Source organism: Ranitomeya variabilis, chromosome 1 (genome assembly GCF_051348905.1).
Source record: "Ranitomeya variabilis isolate aRanVar5 chromosome 1, aRanVar5.hap1, whole genome shotgun sequence".
Classification (NCBI taxonomy): domain Eukaryota; kingdom Metazoa; phylum Chordata; class Amphibia; order Anura; family Dendrobatidae; genus Ranitomeya; species Ranitomeya variabilis.
This window is the reverse complement of record NC_135232.1, coordinates 658,745,212-658,759,882: the sequence shown is the minus strand read 5'-3', so window position 1 is coordinate 658,759,882 and position 14,671 is coordinate 658,745,212. Positions and strand designations below refer to the sequence as shown.

At 46.0% G+C, this 14,671-nt stretch overlaps 1 long non-coding RNA gene across 1 annotated transcript; it reads left to right on the top strand.

Annotated features, from left to right (window-relative positions):
* Nucleotides 1-2,525: 2,525 nt before the first annotated feature.
* On the top strand, nt 2,526-13,907 carry LOC143815830 (uncharacterized). Its single transcript, XR_013223820.1, has 4 exons — nt 2,526-2,545; nt 4,237-4,328; nt 12,659-12,785; nt 13,372-13,907. It is a non-coding gene; the product is annotated as an uncharacterized LOC143815830 (long non-coding RNA).
* Nucleotides 13,908-14,671: the final 764 nt, after the last annotated feature.

Sequence of the window (14,671 nt, the reverse complement as noted above, 5' to 3'; positions counted from 1 at the left end):
AACACAGTGATATCTATAGGGCCCGGGTCATGATAGAGACCCTGTAAAAAGGCCCAGTTCACCTGTCATACAGCTTGTGTCCTAACCTTTATGGGAGACCGAGAGGAACTGTGAGGACCTTACTGGAAGCCGTAGGCAGTAAGGGACTACAACACCACCGCACTTGGAGGAAGGCTTTGATCTCCACCTGGTAAATGAGACTCTGGATTTGCTTCCAAGCCGACCAGACCCTGCCTGTACCTGTTGCCTGGTGCCCTGGACTGAGGTTGCCAGACGCCTCCAGTAAACCAGGTAAAGACATTGCAAACCTGTGTCCTCGCTCTTCATCGCACCACCCACCATCTTCACCAGACACTGGGAGCCCTGTGGACCTACTTCACCTGTGGGAAGTTATACCATCTAGCTGCCATACCATCACCACAGAGGACCCCAGGGCCATGGACCAGGTCCCAGCCACCGTGACCTCCCCTTTAAGTACCGGACGCAGTACCGAGTACCCCACTGACCAGGCGGGCGACTCAACTTTGGTGTCAAGAACAGGATGGACCGACCCATTGAAGTGGGTCATGTGCGCCTTAGAGACTGTGCTTAACTGTGTGACTATTGAACTGTAAATTGCACCAAAACCGCCACCATTATAGCACTATGTGGCGTGCAGGAGGAAGTGGGCACGTTGTCGTGGGCGGCACTTGGAGGAACGGAGTGAAAACCATGGCCGCCCCTCATCAGTATTTCTATGTGAGAGAAATATGCCCATCAACAAAAGAGGTCCTCCTCCTGATCAGGGATGGCGGAGAGAATAAAAGGAATCACCCACATAGACGGGGTGTGGTACAGCAAAACCGTGGGAAACAACACCGAGGAGGCAGAACCGGGAATCAACATGGCAAAGGGAAGTGAGCAGACACCGGAGCGTGAGCAAGAGGACTCTCCCAGGCGGGACCTGCAAGAACTGTACCCGTCACCGATGATGGACCCAGACCTCCTGCGGAGAGAAGTGGAGGAACTGACCCGGCAACTCACGCGGTTACAGCAGGGAAACCATGGCTGGGTGGAGAGAAGCCTTCATAGGAAGTCTTGCCGGACGACCGCTAACTACTCTGACCGGTCGGGAGCCGAAAAAGGGTTCCAGCGCTCCGGAGGTAGAGGTAAGGGGCATGACCCTGACAACCCCGATGGTGGAAGGCCCGATAGACATTCCCAACTCACCTCCCCCACTGTATACACCCGACCAGGGATACGAGGCCCTCGGGGACACGCCACCACACCTTGAGGGTATCCCGGCCTCCAGCTCTACACCAACCCCTGCGCCCGATGACACCTTGCTAGGCCCCTTCCTGATCCTGCCAGCACTGCCATCCGGACGGACATGTCACCGGCTACCGCTGGACGACAGCCACCTGAGACAGATGACAGCTCCGCTAATCCCAGTCAGTGGACCCCAGGCTAGCTCCCCAGAGCCCATGGTATTTGCGGAGGGACCCACAGAGGAGGACATGATCGCGCTCCAGGGTGAGATCCCCATGATTACCTGGTGGGAGTACTGCAGGCGGCAGGAGGAGAGTGAGAGACAGGAATCCCTGGTCCGTGAAGCAGCGTTTGAGGAGAGAAATCTGGCAAGGAAGGCCAGCATGCGTAAGATCCCACGGGCAGAAAGAGGACCACTGCGGCAAGGGGAGGTAGTTGTTTTAAACAAACAGAGAGGCTGGGGATTCATTAAAGAAGCCGGCATGATCAATGAGATATTCATCAACCGGAGGGATGTGAAATCCCATCTAATAGAGGGACACCCTGACAGGGACCTAAATGCTAGTGACCATGTAACCTACACCTGCCACATCAGTGAAAAAGGGTGGTATGCATTGGATTGCAAAAGAGGTGTGACATCTTCAGTCCCTGCAAGCGCAGCAGGCCAGGCCAGGCCAACGCCCAAATGTGACCAATCCACCCAAACACCAGTAGTGGAACCAGCTAGCAGACCTTGGTGTGCAGTACCAATGGAACATTATGACCCTCAGTTTTCCCGTTCAGGAAGTAGCAGCCATCCTGAGCAACCCTGGAAAAAGAAAGACTAAATCTGCACGTTTGATATAACTGTGAATAAGTTAACTGTGTGAAAGTTTCATTTAACCTGGCCAGCAGGGGCGTAACTACCACGGTCGCAGCAGTCGCCACTGCGACCGGGCCCGGGGGAGTCAGGGGCCCCGGCAGGTCAGATGCACGCCAACACCAGCAAAAAAGGTAAAAACTGTTGCCATGCAGGTGATTCCTCCCGCACGGCAACAGACAGATCTGCCATCCACCTGACCTGCCGGGCACACACATCAGATCAGCAGCCGATGCCTGATCTGAAAGGAAGAGCTGAAGATCCTGTGGTGACGTCATCACTATCATAGGTCTTTCACCATTTATCAGCTCCGCCTCCTGATCACATGACGATGATGTCACCACAGGTCCTTCAGCTCTCAGCAGCTCAGTCCTGGTTGTGTGCAGCTCGTGTTCTCTGGTATCAACCAGCAGCAGATTTCCGGTTCCTGCTGTTCTGGTGAGATGTGGAGATGGGCAGAATGTGGAGATGGATGGGGCAGAATGCGGAGACGGATGGGGCAGAATGCGGAGACGGATGGGGCAGAATGCGGAGTCGGATGGGGCAGAATGCGGAGACGGATGGGGCAGAATGCGGAGTCGGATGGGGCAGAATGCGGAGACAGATGGGGCAGGAGCATGGGCAGGATATGGATTTGGGTGGAAAATATTTTGGCGGGGGGGCCCCATTTGAACATTTGAAAGTTCGCACTGGGGCCCATAACTTTGTAGTTATGCCACTGCTGGCCAGGTTACCATTAACAGTTTATTTGTTAAAAGGACAATAGGATCATGAACAGTGAATGATTCACAAACTGTGTTGTAAATAGTTGGCACTTCTTAATGTGCTTCCTACTGGTTTTACGTGGAGCTCTTAAAGGGACTGTTCCAGTGTTGCCTTAATTGTTGATCTGTTTACATAGAGACCTGAAGCAAAACCCGTTGGCGCAGCAGAACACTGGGTCTGGATACACGCCTTGTAGCCTACCATACAAGCGGGGAGGAGGAAATAAATCCAAAAAGATAACCTTGTGTCTTTTAGTAAAATTGCTTTATTTAAAGTGCAAGGCAAGAGGGCAATGGTGACAACAGAGTCGCCCAACAATATATAAAAACAACTAATACATACAGAACACCGGGAAATCCGCCTGCCGACCCATATCAAAGAATTATTATTAAGGCTATCAGCATATTGGGTCAAAATCACAAAACCAACAGGGGGGCATAGCCTATATCAAATAGGCCAATTTAGGAAATCGCTATGTCCCATACATGATAGTGCCATAATTAACATACAATATAGTATAGCATAATAAAAGAGACTATAGTAAGCGATAAAAAATGATTAATACATCACCCCAAAGGTATGGTACTTGGCAGATACAGAGTCCCGGTGTCCGCCCCAATGCGCGTTTCGGAACACCTTCGTCAGGGGGCGCATAATACAGAGTGTAAACTGTGCAGTATAAGTAGGCCAGAAACCGGAAGTAAACGCCAGCCGTAACCCGGAAGTGGCCACGCGTATCCTAGCAGCCACCAGTACAACAGAGGGAGATGGCGTCATCCAGGTTGTGCAGGCCGATACACATGGGGCCCCACGCGATCCGCCCACAGTAAACACTGGATCGCCATTCACCAAAGGATAAACCGGCGGGCGCATGCGCAGCAACACAACCGAGGACGGAGGCGTCATAGAAGGTAAAAAGGGGGAGAGAGAGAGAAACAGAACACGGCAATCTGTAATAACAGATAGCGCTATCAGGCCAAAGACAATTATCATAGTGTAGCTAGTTTCTTTGTACATACTTAGACTTAAGGTTACAGAAAGAAACTATATAGAGACAATAATAAATAGCAAAAGTGCAGCATAAATACATAGTATGGTAATGTTGCAGTTTCACATGCATAGCTTTCTCATCGATAAAAACCATATGTCAATAGTTGATGCAAAGAGAGAACTAGCTATACAATAAGTCCGTGTATGAAAAAAAATTTAGTTTTGATGCAAAAAAGCCGTATCTCTCATAGTCTTTTGATTCAAATGCAGCGCAGAAAATATCCACTAGATGGTGATAAAGAGGCGATTTTTCACTTTTATTCAAACTCTTTTTTCTTTCTCTTTCCTTTCTCTTTCTTCTTCCACCTTCACAGGTTACCTTCTCCAAAAGTGTACGACATAGATGGAAGAAACCTCACGGATATGGCCAAGAGACTACATTTAATTCACTAAAACTAAAAAACAGGTAAAAACATTAAAACAAGTTGGGTATGAGTCTATTACCAACAAGAGAGCTCAACAGTCAAATGATCACAAGAATGGGGCGAAACTTAAGTTTTCATTGAGACCAAGGGGGTGAGTTGTCTGCAAAGTCCAAATCCATTTCGCCTCAAGGCGTGCAAGCCTAGTAGTTAGTTTGCCACCCCTAATACCAACGTCCAGGCTATCAATCCCCCTGAACCTAATCAATTTTCCATCGCATCCGTGATATTCCCTGAAATGTCTAGGGAGTGTTTTTAGTTTCGCAATATCTAATGTGGGATTGGCTGCTGCCTCAATTCCACGTACATGTTCGCGTATACGGGTCTTGAAATGACGTGATGTAAGCCCTACATATATTAGGCCACAAGGGCATGTGGCATAATAAATAACACAGCGTGTTGTGCAGTTTATCATTTTTTTAATATCAAATGTTTTTTCTCCACTAGAGTCGGAAAAGACACGGGTCCGATCCATATTAGGGCACGCCACACAGTGGCCACAGGGTGAGGAACCAGATCGAGGGGGAGCATTGTCAAGGAAAGTAACTCTGGGTAACCCCTCATAATGACTCCTCGTCAAATGATCTTTAAGGTTCCTAGCACGTCTGAAAGAGATAAGGGGGCGGTCAGGTACAATTTTAGAAATGGTTTTGTCTACCCTGAGAATTGGCCACGATTTAGATAGGGCTTCACGAATTTTATGAGCCTGGGAATTAAAGTTGGTCACAAAGCGTCAGCCTATTAGACTGCCTCGATCCGCTAGATGTCTGATTATAGACCAAGGACTCCCGGGAGGCAGACCTTGCTCTATTATAGGCCCTCTTAATGGCCCGTTTACTATATCCGCGGTTGAGGAATCTCATCTGAAGTTCTTTAGCCTGTCGCTCGAAGTCCGATTCGGTTGAGCAGATCCTTCGCAAGCGGAGGAACTGCCCTACCGGTACAGCTCTGATGACATGTGGTGGATGACATGATGATGCATGTAATAGGGAATTCGTGGATGTCGGCTTACGGAACAGATCGGTTTGTAAGAAGCCGAACTGGTCCTTCTTGATAGTGACATCCAAGAATTCCACAGCCTCCCTGCTCCAATGATATGTAAGGTGAATATTTAAATCATTGGTATTCAGTTCCTCCATGAATGTAAACAGTTCATGAGGGGGTCCCTGCCAGATCATGAGTATGTCGTTAATGTACCGGGCCCAAAATAGGGCCCGGTCCATTGACGACCCCCGATCTGACAGGAAGAGGTCCCTCTCCCACAGCCCCAGGAACAGATTAGCATAGGAGGGCGCAAAGGCCGCCCCCATGGCTGTTCCTTGGAGCTGCAGGAAGAAGGACCCCTTAAACACAAAAAAATTATGGGTTAAAGCAAACTCAAGTAATTCCAACAGAAACCTTCCAAAATCAGAGGGGGATCCGGACAAATCAAGAAAAAAACGTACAGCATTTAAGCCGTCTTTATGTTTAATGTTCGTATATAACGATTCGACGTCAGCTGTCATCAAGATTGCATTCTCGTCCAAATGGACAGAGTCAACTTTCTTGAGCAGCTCCCCAGTGTCCCTCAAAAAGGAGGGCAGGTTAGAGACCAATGGTTAAAGATGGAAATCAATCCATTGATTGATTTTCTCAAGGAAGTTCCCATTACCAGAAATAATCGGTCTGCCAGGTGGCACCTTGGCATCCTTATGCACCTTGGGAAGGAGATAGAATGTAGAGACGGTAGGTTCGGTAACACGGAGTGCCAAAGAAAGTTCGTTAGTAAATAATACCTCCGGCGACAGCAGCATCCAAGATACTATCCAGTTGTGCACTGAAGGCCGACAAGGGATTAAAGGTCAGCTTTTCGTAGCAAACGGTGTTAAATAATTGCCTAAAGGCCTTCTTCTCATACATAACTTTAGGCCAAATGACCACATTGCCTCCCTTGTCGGCCGGCTTCAGTACAACATCCGGAATGCTCTTAAGATACCGCAGTCGTATCCTCTCGTCTCTACTTAAATTGTCCCTCCCAAGGTGCTGTGGTATTTTAAGGAGATCCTGGGTAACCACCTGGACAAACATATCGATAGGGGTACATGTGGAAAGAGGAGGGAACCTCCTTGAGCGTGGTTTAATAGCGGGTGGAATCTTACCTCCCTCCGCGATGTTTTCACTGGAGAGCTCCTCAAGGATCCTCAATGTATCCTGCTCCTCCTCTGTAGGGAATAGTTGGTGAAGATTGTCATCAAAGAAATAACGTTTAAATAATACGGACCGAGCAAACAGGTGAAGATCCTTAATCACTGAAAAAGTGTCTAGGCCCGCCACCGGGGAGAAAGAAAGACCCCTACTTAAAAGAGAGAGATCAGAAGGAGAAAGAGCATGGTCGCTAAGGTTAATCATCTTATTATCCTTCCCTAGATGATCAGGTGAACGTGGGGTCCGTCTTTTATAGGGGTGATAGCCCCGTGCTCTATTCCCAGTGGCACCAGATCTTGTGATAATCGAGTATGAGGAGACGTCAGACTGTTCACTCAGGGAGGAGATGGAGGTCACTGATGGTACACTTTTAAGCCGTTGTTGAATAGGTTTAGCCTTCCTCCATAGGTATACAGTATGTTGTTGGTAATCCCTCTGATCACGATTAAATTTATTGATTTGGCATTCATGAATCTTTTTAACTACCGAGTCAAGGGTTTTTTCCAAATTAAGATCAAATGTACTTATCTTATCAGCGGGACAACCAGTACGCAGTTCGTTTTGTGTTGAATCAATCAGTTTATCTAGCTCACATATATTATTTGAATTAAAACTGATCAATAGTTTAATTAATGCTGATGAGCATGTACTGCAAATATCTTCCCAATTAGAGATAAACTGGGCATCTTCCACTGGAAAAGTGGGAATTACACGGACTCTAAGCCCCCTTGGTATCATGATAGAGGCCAAATATTTTTCGAGGAACGCACGGTTCCACCATAGTTTCGTTCTTTTAATTAATAAATCCTGAATGGAGGAACACAGGTCATCCCACTTGCGATCATCAGACTGTGGAGCCCTCACACTGCCCCCGAACACTTGTTCCACTTGGCCTAGCCAGGCCTTCTCTTTTGCTTTATAATCCATATAGATACCACCAGAGCCTGTGCAAAACACAGCAAACATACATTGAAAATCCGCGGTTGAGGAATCTCATCTGAAGTTCTTTAGCCTGTCGCTTGTATGGTATGCTTTTTTGGATAACCGTCTTGATCCAATATTAGGGCAAAAATAATTCCAACTGGGAGTTACTGTTATTTAATATATTCCTTGTTTGTATTGTTATTACAATTTTCCCAGATGGTATATTATAGATATTGTTTGCCTTTGGTTACCCCTATCTTTTTTCACGCCTTGTAGCCTGCCCAAGCCTACGTTGGGGGTTGATAACGGGTTCTTTGCATCATTGTTGCTGTTCAATAATGTTATTGATAGACTTGAATATTAAATTTGAATGATACTACTTCAGTACTGCGTAAAGTTAGAAAGTTAGAGAGAATTGAATTTGATATGCTAGAGAGTTTAATAGATTTGACTTTGCACTTTTGACCAGTTAAAGTATTGCACTTTTGAATTAAGATATAGTATATCCAACAGGGTAATTGCCGTTTATAGGAAAGTTCTGCACTTTGATCCTAAAAATAGTATACCCTTAGAGGGTAATTGCATTTCATAGTCTGTTATAGTTTGGTGTTCAATTTCTGAAAGTAATATATTGATTTAAATATGTTTAGTAACGTTAAAGAAATGAATTCCTTCTATAAAGAGAAGCTCAAATTTATATTAATTTACTTGTTAAAATTTTTATTATGCATATCAATAATTTGCTTCTTATTAATACCTGTTAATTGTTCTTTTTTTTCCCAGTCTGGGAGTACTGGATTTAACGGGGAGGGGGGAGTGTGACGCCCCAGGGTCCTGGTCATCACAGTGGCATTACTTTCTCCACGGGCAGAGTGGTGTCACACTTGGAAGCGATGAATCTATCTTTCACCATGTAAACTCTACATACAATATGTTCACACTCCAGGCCAGAAGGGGGAGCTCTGAACCTGGATTAAGGGTGAACTCCCCTATAAATACATTCTGGCCTGGAGGGAGAGTAGTTAGTTCGCCCCAGACAGTGCAGACTGTCAGGGGACCTGAAGAGAGCGGACGGACAGTGAGTGCCAGAAAGTCTGCAGGGGCCGTGTAGTCCAAGGTACTACAGCTCCTGGAGGAAGAAGGAAACAGAAAGAAAGAACAGCTTGTAGAAAGAGTGCAGGAGGTGTGAAGGGACAAATTAAGAAAGATTCTCCATTTTGTGCTTTTCGACTCCATTTTGCTGTTTTAAGATAAATTTTGTTAGTAGGCTAAAGTTTACAGCTGTTATGAGACCTTGATTGTTGCAATCTAAACAGAACATGAGACTGAGAGTGTATTGTTCTATGAGATTTTGACGCACAGACTGTTCCTGCATTATAGGTTTAGAACTGTGAGCGTGTTCTTATGCTGATTGGTTGAAGTATAATTTCTATGACTATGAAAAGTCATACACAATAAACGGGGGCCCAGAGATCTGCTTGATCCCCCCAAACAGAGACACACGTCTCCGTCTGGTGATTTTCAGTTGCCGGCAACGCCCTGTAGATTAATTTGGAAATCACTGAGTTAACCGTGAAGGATCACTTTAGATCCTCCCTCAACAGTTGGCACCGAAACGTGGGGCCCCAAACAGGAACGCCTCTGCCCCCCGGAGGACAACAAGACAAAGGACCCTAGGACCGGACACAGGCACTGGAAAATTGGGACTGATCATCCCCCACAACAACCACGGTAAGTTGGCAGTTATACTGTTCAGACTGACCGTTTGGTGTGGTTTTCCTGTGTTTGTTGCTGCAAAGAGGATCTGAGGTTTGTCCCCAATGGTGGGGTGATTCTTGGATGGAATCATATAGAGGTGTAGTTCCGTTGGGAGCCCAGTGCTCGAACCGTACCTCATAAGGGACGGACACCCCGAATTGACCAGTGATGTAATTCTCTTTATAGTCAAAATATCCTGAATTCCTGATCACTGTTAGAATCAGGCGCGGTGAGGTGATCGAAGATGGGTAGGATGAGTAACTCAGGAATATATAGATATATATGTATATTTCCAGAGGTGTCCGGAGGGTTAGTTTGAGACGCCCTCCTCCTTTCACTGAGTACCGCGATTTTGGGTTGTCCCAGTGGGGGACAGGTAGACCCAGTAGAATAGACTATACGGCCGCTCTGGTAATGTACACGACTAAATAAGGATATTTAGCTCTAAAGGAGAATCAGTTTCCGTGGAAGAAGAAGAAGACTTTGAATTTGTGTGATGAATTTGATATTGTTAGCCTAAAGACGGGGAAAGAAATCTGTCAGGAATGCAGGGAAAATATTCTCAATCATTGGTTTTTCTAAGGTGTTCTGGTATGTGAATTGTGTGATGAAGGTTTTGTAGAAATTAATTAAGTCTGAGAACTGCTGTATTCTGTTTCTGTGTGAAATTTCTAAGATACCAGATGGGAGGGGTCAAACAGCTGCGCTATTGCTTTCTTCTTTCTGTGCTGAGGAATGCTGTGATTTTCTTATATCTGTGTCTCTGGTATGGAGGGGGCACGTAGCTGCATTCTAAGTTTCTCTGTATTTTTTATCCTTGGTGTAGAACGCGCTGGGAGATTTGTGTTTTGTTTAAAGCGACAATATTATTTTGCAGTACAAAGAAATATTGTAAGTTGAAGTTGAAAGTGAAATATGGTCCCTCCCCAGGAAATTAAGCCTCTACTCCCGACTGTAAGCCCTATGCCCCTTAACCCCAAGGCACCAATATATCCTGGACTGCCGAGAAGTTCTATGGGCGTCTTATGGTAGTATTTAAAGATCTGGGATTCTCATGGGAAAATAAAGCCCATACACAACTTTTTGTAGTAGCTTTAATGTCCGGCCTTAAATCTGAATTGAAAGAGGCAATAATGTCAGTCAGACCCGATATCGAGACTTCCACTCCAGATGATGCATTGCAAATAGTAAAGAGTTTTCAAAAGAACTTAGCCCGTTCTGCATCAGTAGGAAAGGCAAAGGGTAAACCAGTAGCCGCAGCGATTCCCGCTCCAAACTCAGCCCCACCCCACAGCTGCAAGGACACAGCTCCGTTCCTAATCAGTGGCCCACGTAACAGACTTCAGGTCCAGCCCTCCCACCCTACACAAATTCAGTTCTCCAATATCCCTTTTAACCCTATGTCTGGGAATCTCACTCCCCAGCCCCGCCGTGTCAATTCTCAGATCAAGAGCTTGTTTTAATTAGAGTAGATGGCAGACCCAATAAATATACTCTTACAAAACCCATTGGGACCCTTCCCTGAAGTTACTGCTCAGTTTCTAATCTCTCCTGCATGTCCGGTAAATTTACTGGGGGCAGATTTATTATCACAGTTCCGCTCTAGAATACCATTCCAAGATGATGGTCAGATGGTCCTCACGTTATATAACCCCTATGCAGATGAACATAATGTGGATGATCTTTTGTTGTGTGCACGAACAGAGCAGGAAGCCATTGCTGCCACTGTTAGCCTCCTCAAGTATCTGGCCGATCTGAACTGTCGGGTTTCGGCCTCGAAACTTCGGTTCTGCCTTGGTCATGTGATATTTTTGGGTCGCTGTCTCCTTCAGGGTGTCAGACACCTCACAAAAGAAAGAAAAATAGCCGTCAGCTCCCTTCCTTTTCCGAAAGATGAGACTGAACTCCAGCGTTTTCTTGGACTATGTACTTATTGTCGTCAGTGGATACCGGACGCATCCCGCATAATGCAACCTCTCTACAATGCCCTGAAAGATGGTTCAAGATATGCTGATGATTTTGGCAGATTCCACACCGGATACACTGTTACTACGGAAGATACTGTAGTACACGGAGCTGCATTCCCTCCCTCACTGTCAGCACAAGAAGTAGAACTTCAGGCTCTGTCTACTGCATGTGTTCTGGCCAAAGACAGGCGGGCTAATATATACACGGACTCACAGTATGCATTTGGTATTGCTCATGATTTCGGAGCCCTATGGGCCAATCGAGGGTTTATTACCACCGCCGGGACTCCAGTGAAGAATGCTGAAGCTGTTAAAACCCTCATGGACTCAATCAAATTACCTACCCAGGTGGCCATTATCAAAGTCAAGGCGCACGGTTCTAGGAACAGTCCACAGACTGTTGGTAACACCTTTGCAGATATGCAAGCAAAAGCTGCTGCTCTCCTACCCATTGACCTGACCATACCAGCTATGGTGACCACACGCTCTCAGCGTAAACAGTTACAAGAAACACTGACTCTACAGGAACCTGATGATCCACGACAGACTGAGGTTTTCTCTGTCGGACCCCACGAGACCGCTTAATGACGATGCAGAGAATGTCCCCAAAGGAAGAGGTAAAGCCGTGGAAAGCTGATGGAGCATGTATGGACAATGGTCTCTAGAAAAAGGACCAACTTGTGGGTCTCCCTAAGTGGATGTACCCTGCTATTGCTACGTGAGCACATGGGCTCACACATCGAGGAAAAAACCAGGCCCTAGCCCTGGTACAAAAATTCTACTGGGCTCCAGGTATTTCTACAGTCCTGACAGCACTCAACCGTGCATGTAATATGTGTCAGACCTGCAATCCCAGTCAACTTCAACGTGTACCCCTGAAGCACCTTGCTAAGCCCGACTATCTGTTCCAAAGGCTCCAGGTGGACCATATCACGTTGCCTAAGTCTGGAAGGTATGAATATTGTCTGGTGGTTGTCGACATGTTCTCCAGTTGGCCAGAGGCATTCCCTGTTACCAACATGACTGCAAAGACTACAGCGAAGAAACTGGTGATGGGAGTTATATGCAGATATAGTGTTCCAGAAGTCGTCAAAAGTGACCAAGGCCCGGTCTTTTCTTCTCATGTGTATCAGGAGGTTTTGACAAGGTTTAGATCCACTGTAGCCCTCCATACTCTCCACAATCCAGTGGGAAAGTTGAGAGGCTGAACGGCACACTGAGAGAACAATTGACCAAAATGATGCAGGAGACTACGGCTCCATGGCAAGAGCTCCTACCCATTGTACTGTACCATATTCGTACTACCCCTAAGGCAAATCATGGCCTGTACCCATATAAGATACTGTTTGGTGCTAGGCCCCCAGTTGCAAATTTCCAGCCTCAGCAGTTATCAGAGGAAACTGACTGTACTGTTCAATATGTTATTCAGCTTAGTAAAAATCTTGCTAACACCCATGTTTTAGTTTCTTCTTCCCTTCCAGATTCAGCAGAAACCGACACTTGTCACAACTTGAAGTCTGGTGATTTTGTGGTCATGAAAAGCCATGTCAGAAAACACGGACTAGAACCCTTGTATGACGGTCCCTACCAAGTCCTCATTACTCCTAGGTCAGTAAAGCTGGAAGGAAGGCTGACGTGGATCCACGTATCGCACTGCAAGCTGGTCAAACAGACTAGTAGCAAATAAGGGGACATAATGTTTTGGTTTTTCGTATTGCCATATAATAATATTGGTAACCGCATGGGACAGCCTAAATTCCCCAATATCCTTGAATAATAAGTTTGTACAATATCATGAAAGATTAGTAGTACAGATGGGTATAGCCAATAAAATTGTCAGTTCTATTTTCATTTACCCTATGATTACACAAATGTGGGATAAATTGCTTAGGGCCATAGATTTTCTAGATGATCAAATTTGGGATATATTGGATATACTTAATACTACTGTTGTTGTCCAAAACCAACTTATCATAGTCACTCAGAGATCAATATAATATAATAAAGACAATTACCGTAATAAGGACAGTTGGTGGGCAGACACCTTCTCCTTTCTTAATCCAGCCAATTGGTTTAAGGGACTTGGGGGCGGGATAGCTGGAATCTTGCAAAGTTTGTTACACATTGCTGCCTCTATCATTGTCATGTATGTAATACTAAAACTTGTTCTTTGGTGTATTTCTGTATGTATTAGGAAATTCTGCACTAAGACAACTAATGATGAAACCAAAAGCGTTGCTACCCCTGCTCTTCTCTACACCGATTTCACAAAGTTACCTGATGAAGATGTTGAAGCCAAGCGCATGGCTATCTTCAAAAGATCCCCACCACTGTTATCAATAATTGTTATTCGTAAATTCTAGTATACAGGGGGGACAGGTACGCCGCAACAGCCATGGCTGGTAACAAGGCACCAGCCATGTGAAGACCAGTACCCCTCGAGCTTATAGCTTGGGATAGTACCTCTGATGCTGGACGTTAATTAACAAAATTTATCTAGGGGGGAATGTGAAGGGACAAATTAAGAAAGATTCTCCATTTTGTGCTTTTCGACTCCATTTTGCTGTTTTAAGATAAATTTTGTTAGTAGGCTAAAGTTTACAGCTGTTATGAGACCTTGATTGTTGCAATCTAAACAGAACATGAGACAGAGTATATTGTTCTACGAGATTTTGACGCACAGACTGTTCCTGCATTCATACACAATAAACGGGGGCCCAGAGATCTGCTTGATCCCCCCAAACAGAAACACACGTCTCCGTCTGGTCATTTTCAGTTGCCAGCAACGCCCTGTAGATTAATTTGGAAATCACTGAGTTAACCGTGAAGGATCACTTTAGATCCTCCCTCAACAGAGGGAGAAAGCGCAGGACAACAGAGGGAGAAAGCGCAGGAGGACAACACTAGTGGAGTAGAGCTGAGAAGTGGCTACCTCCTTGACTAGTGCAGATTCCAGTAGCCGGAAGACCGTGGCCGTGCTGAACTCTATAGTGGCATAGCTGATACCAGCAGGACAGCTGGATTGTACATCACCTGTCCGCAGTGATACCCAGGAGACACAGTGATATCTATAGGGCCCGGGTCATGATAGAGACCCTGTAAAAAGTCCCAGTTCACCTGTCATACGGGTTGTGTCCTAACCTTTATGGGGGACAGAGAGGGACTGTGAGGACCTTATTGGAAACCTTAGGCAGTAAGGGACTACAACACCACCGCACTTGGAGGAAGACTTTGATCTCCACCTGGTAAGGGAGACTCTGGATTCGCTTTCAAGCCGGCCGGACCCTGCCTGTACCTGTTGTCTGGCGCCCTGGACTGCAGTTGCCTGAAGCCTACAGTAAACCAGGTAAAGACATTGCAAATCTGTCTTCGTTGTTCATCGCACCATCCACCATCTTCACCAGACACTGGGAGCCCTGTGGACCTAGTTCACCTGTGGGAAGTTATACCATCTAGTTGCCATACCATCAACCCAGAGGACCCCTTTAAGCAGC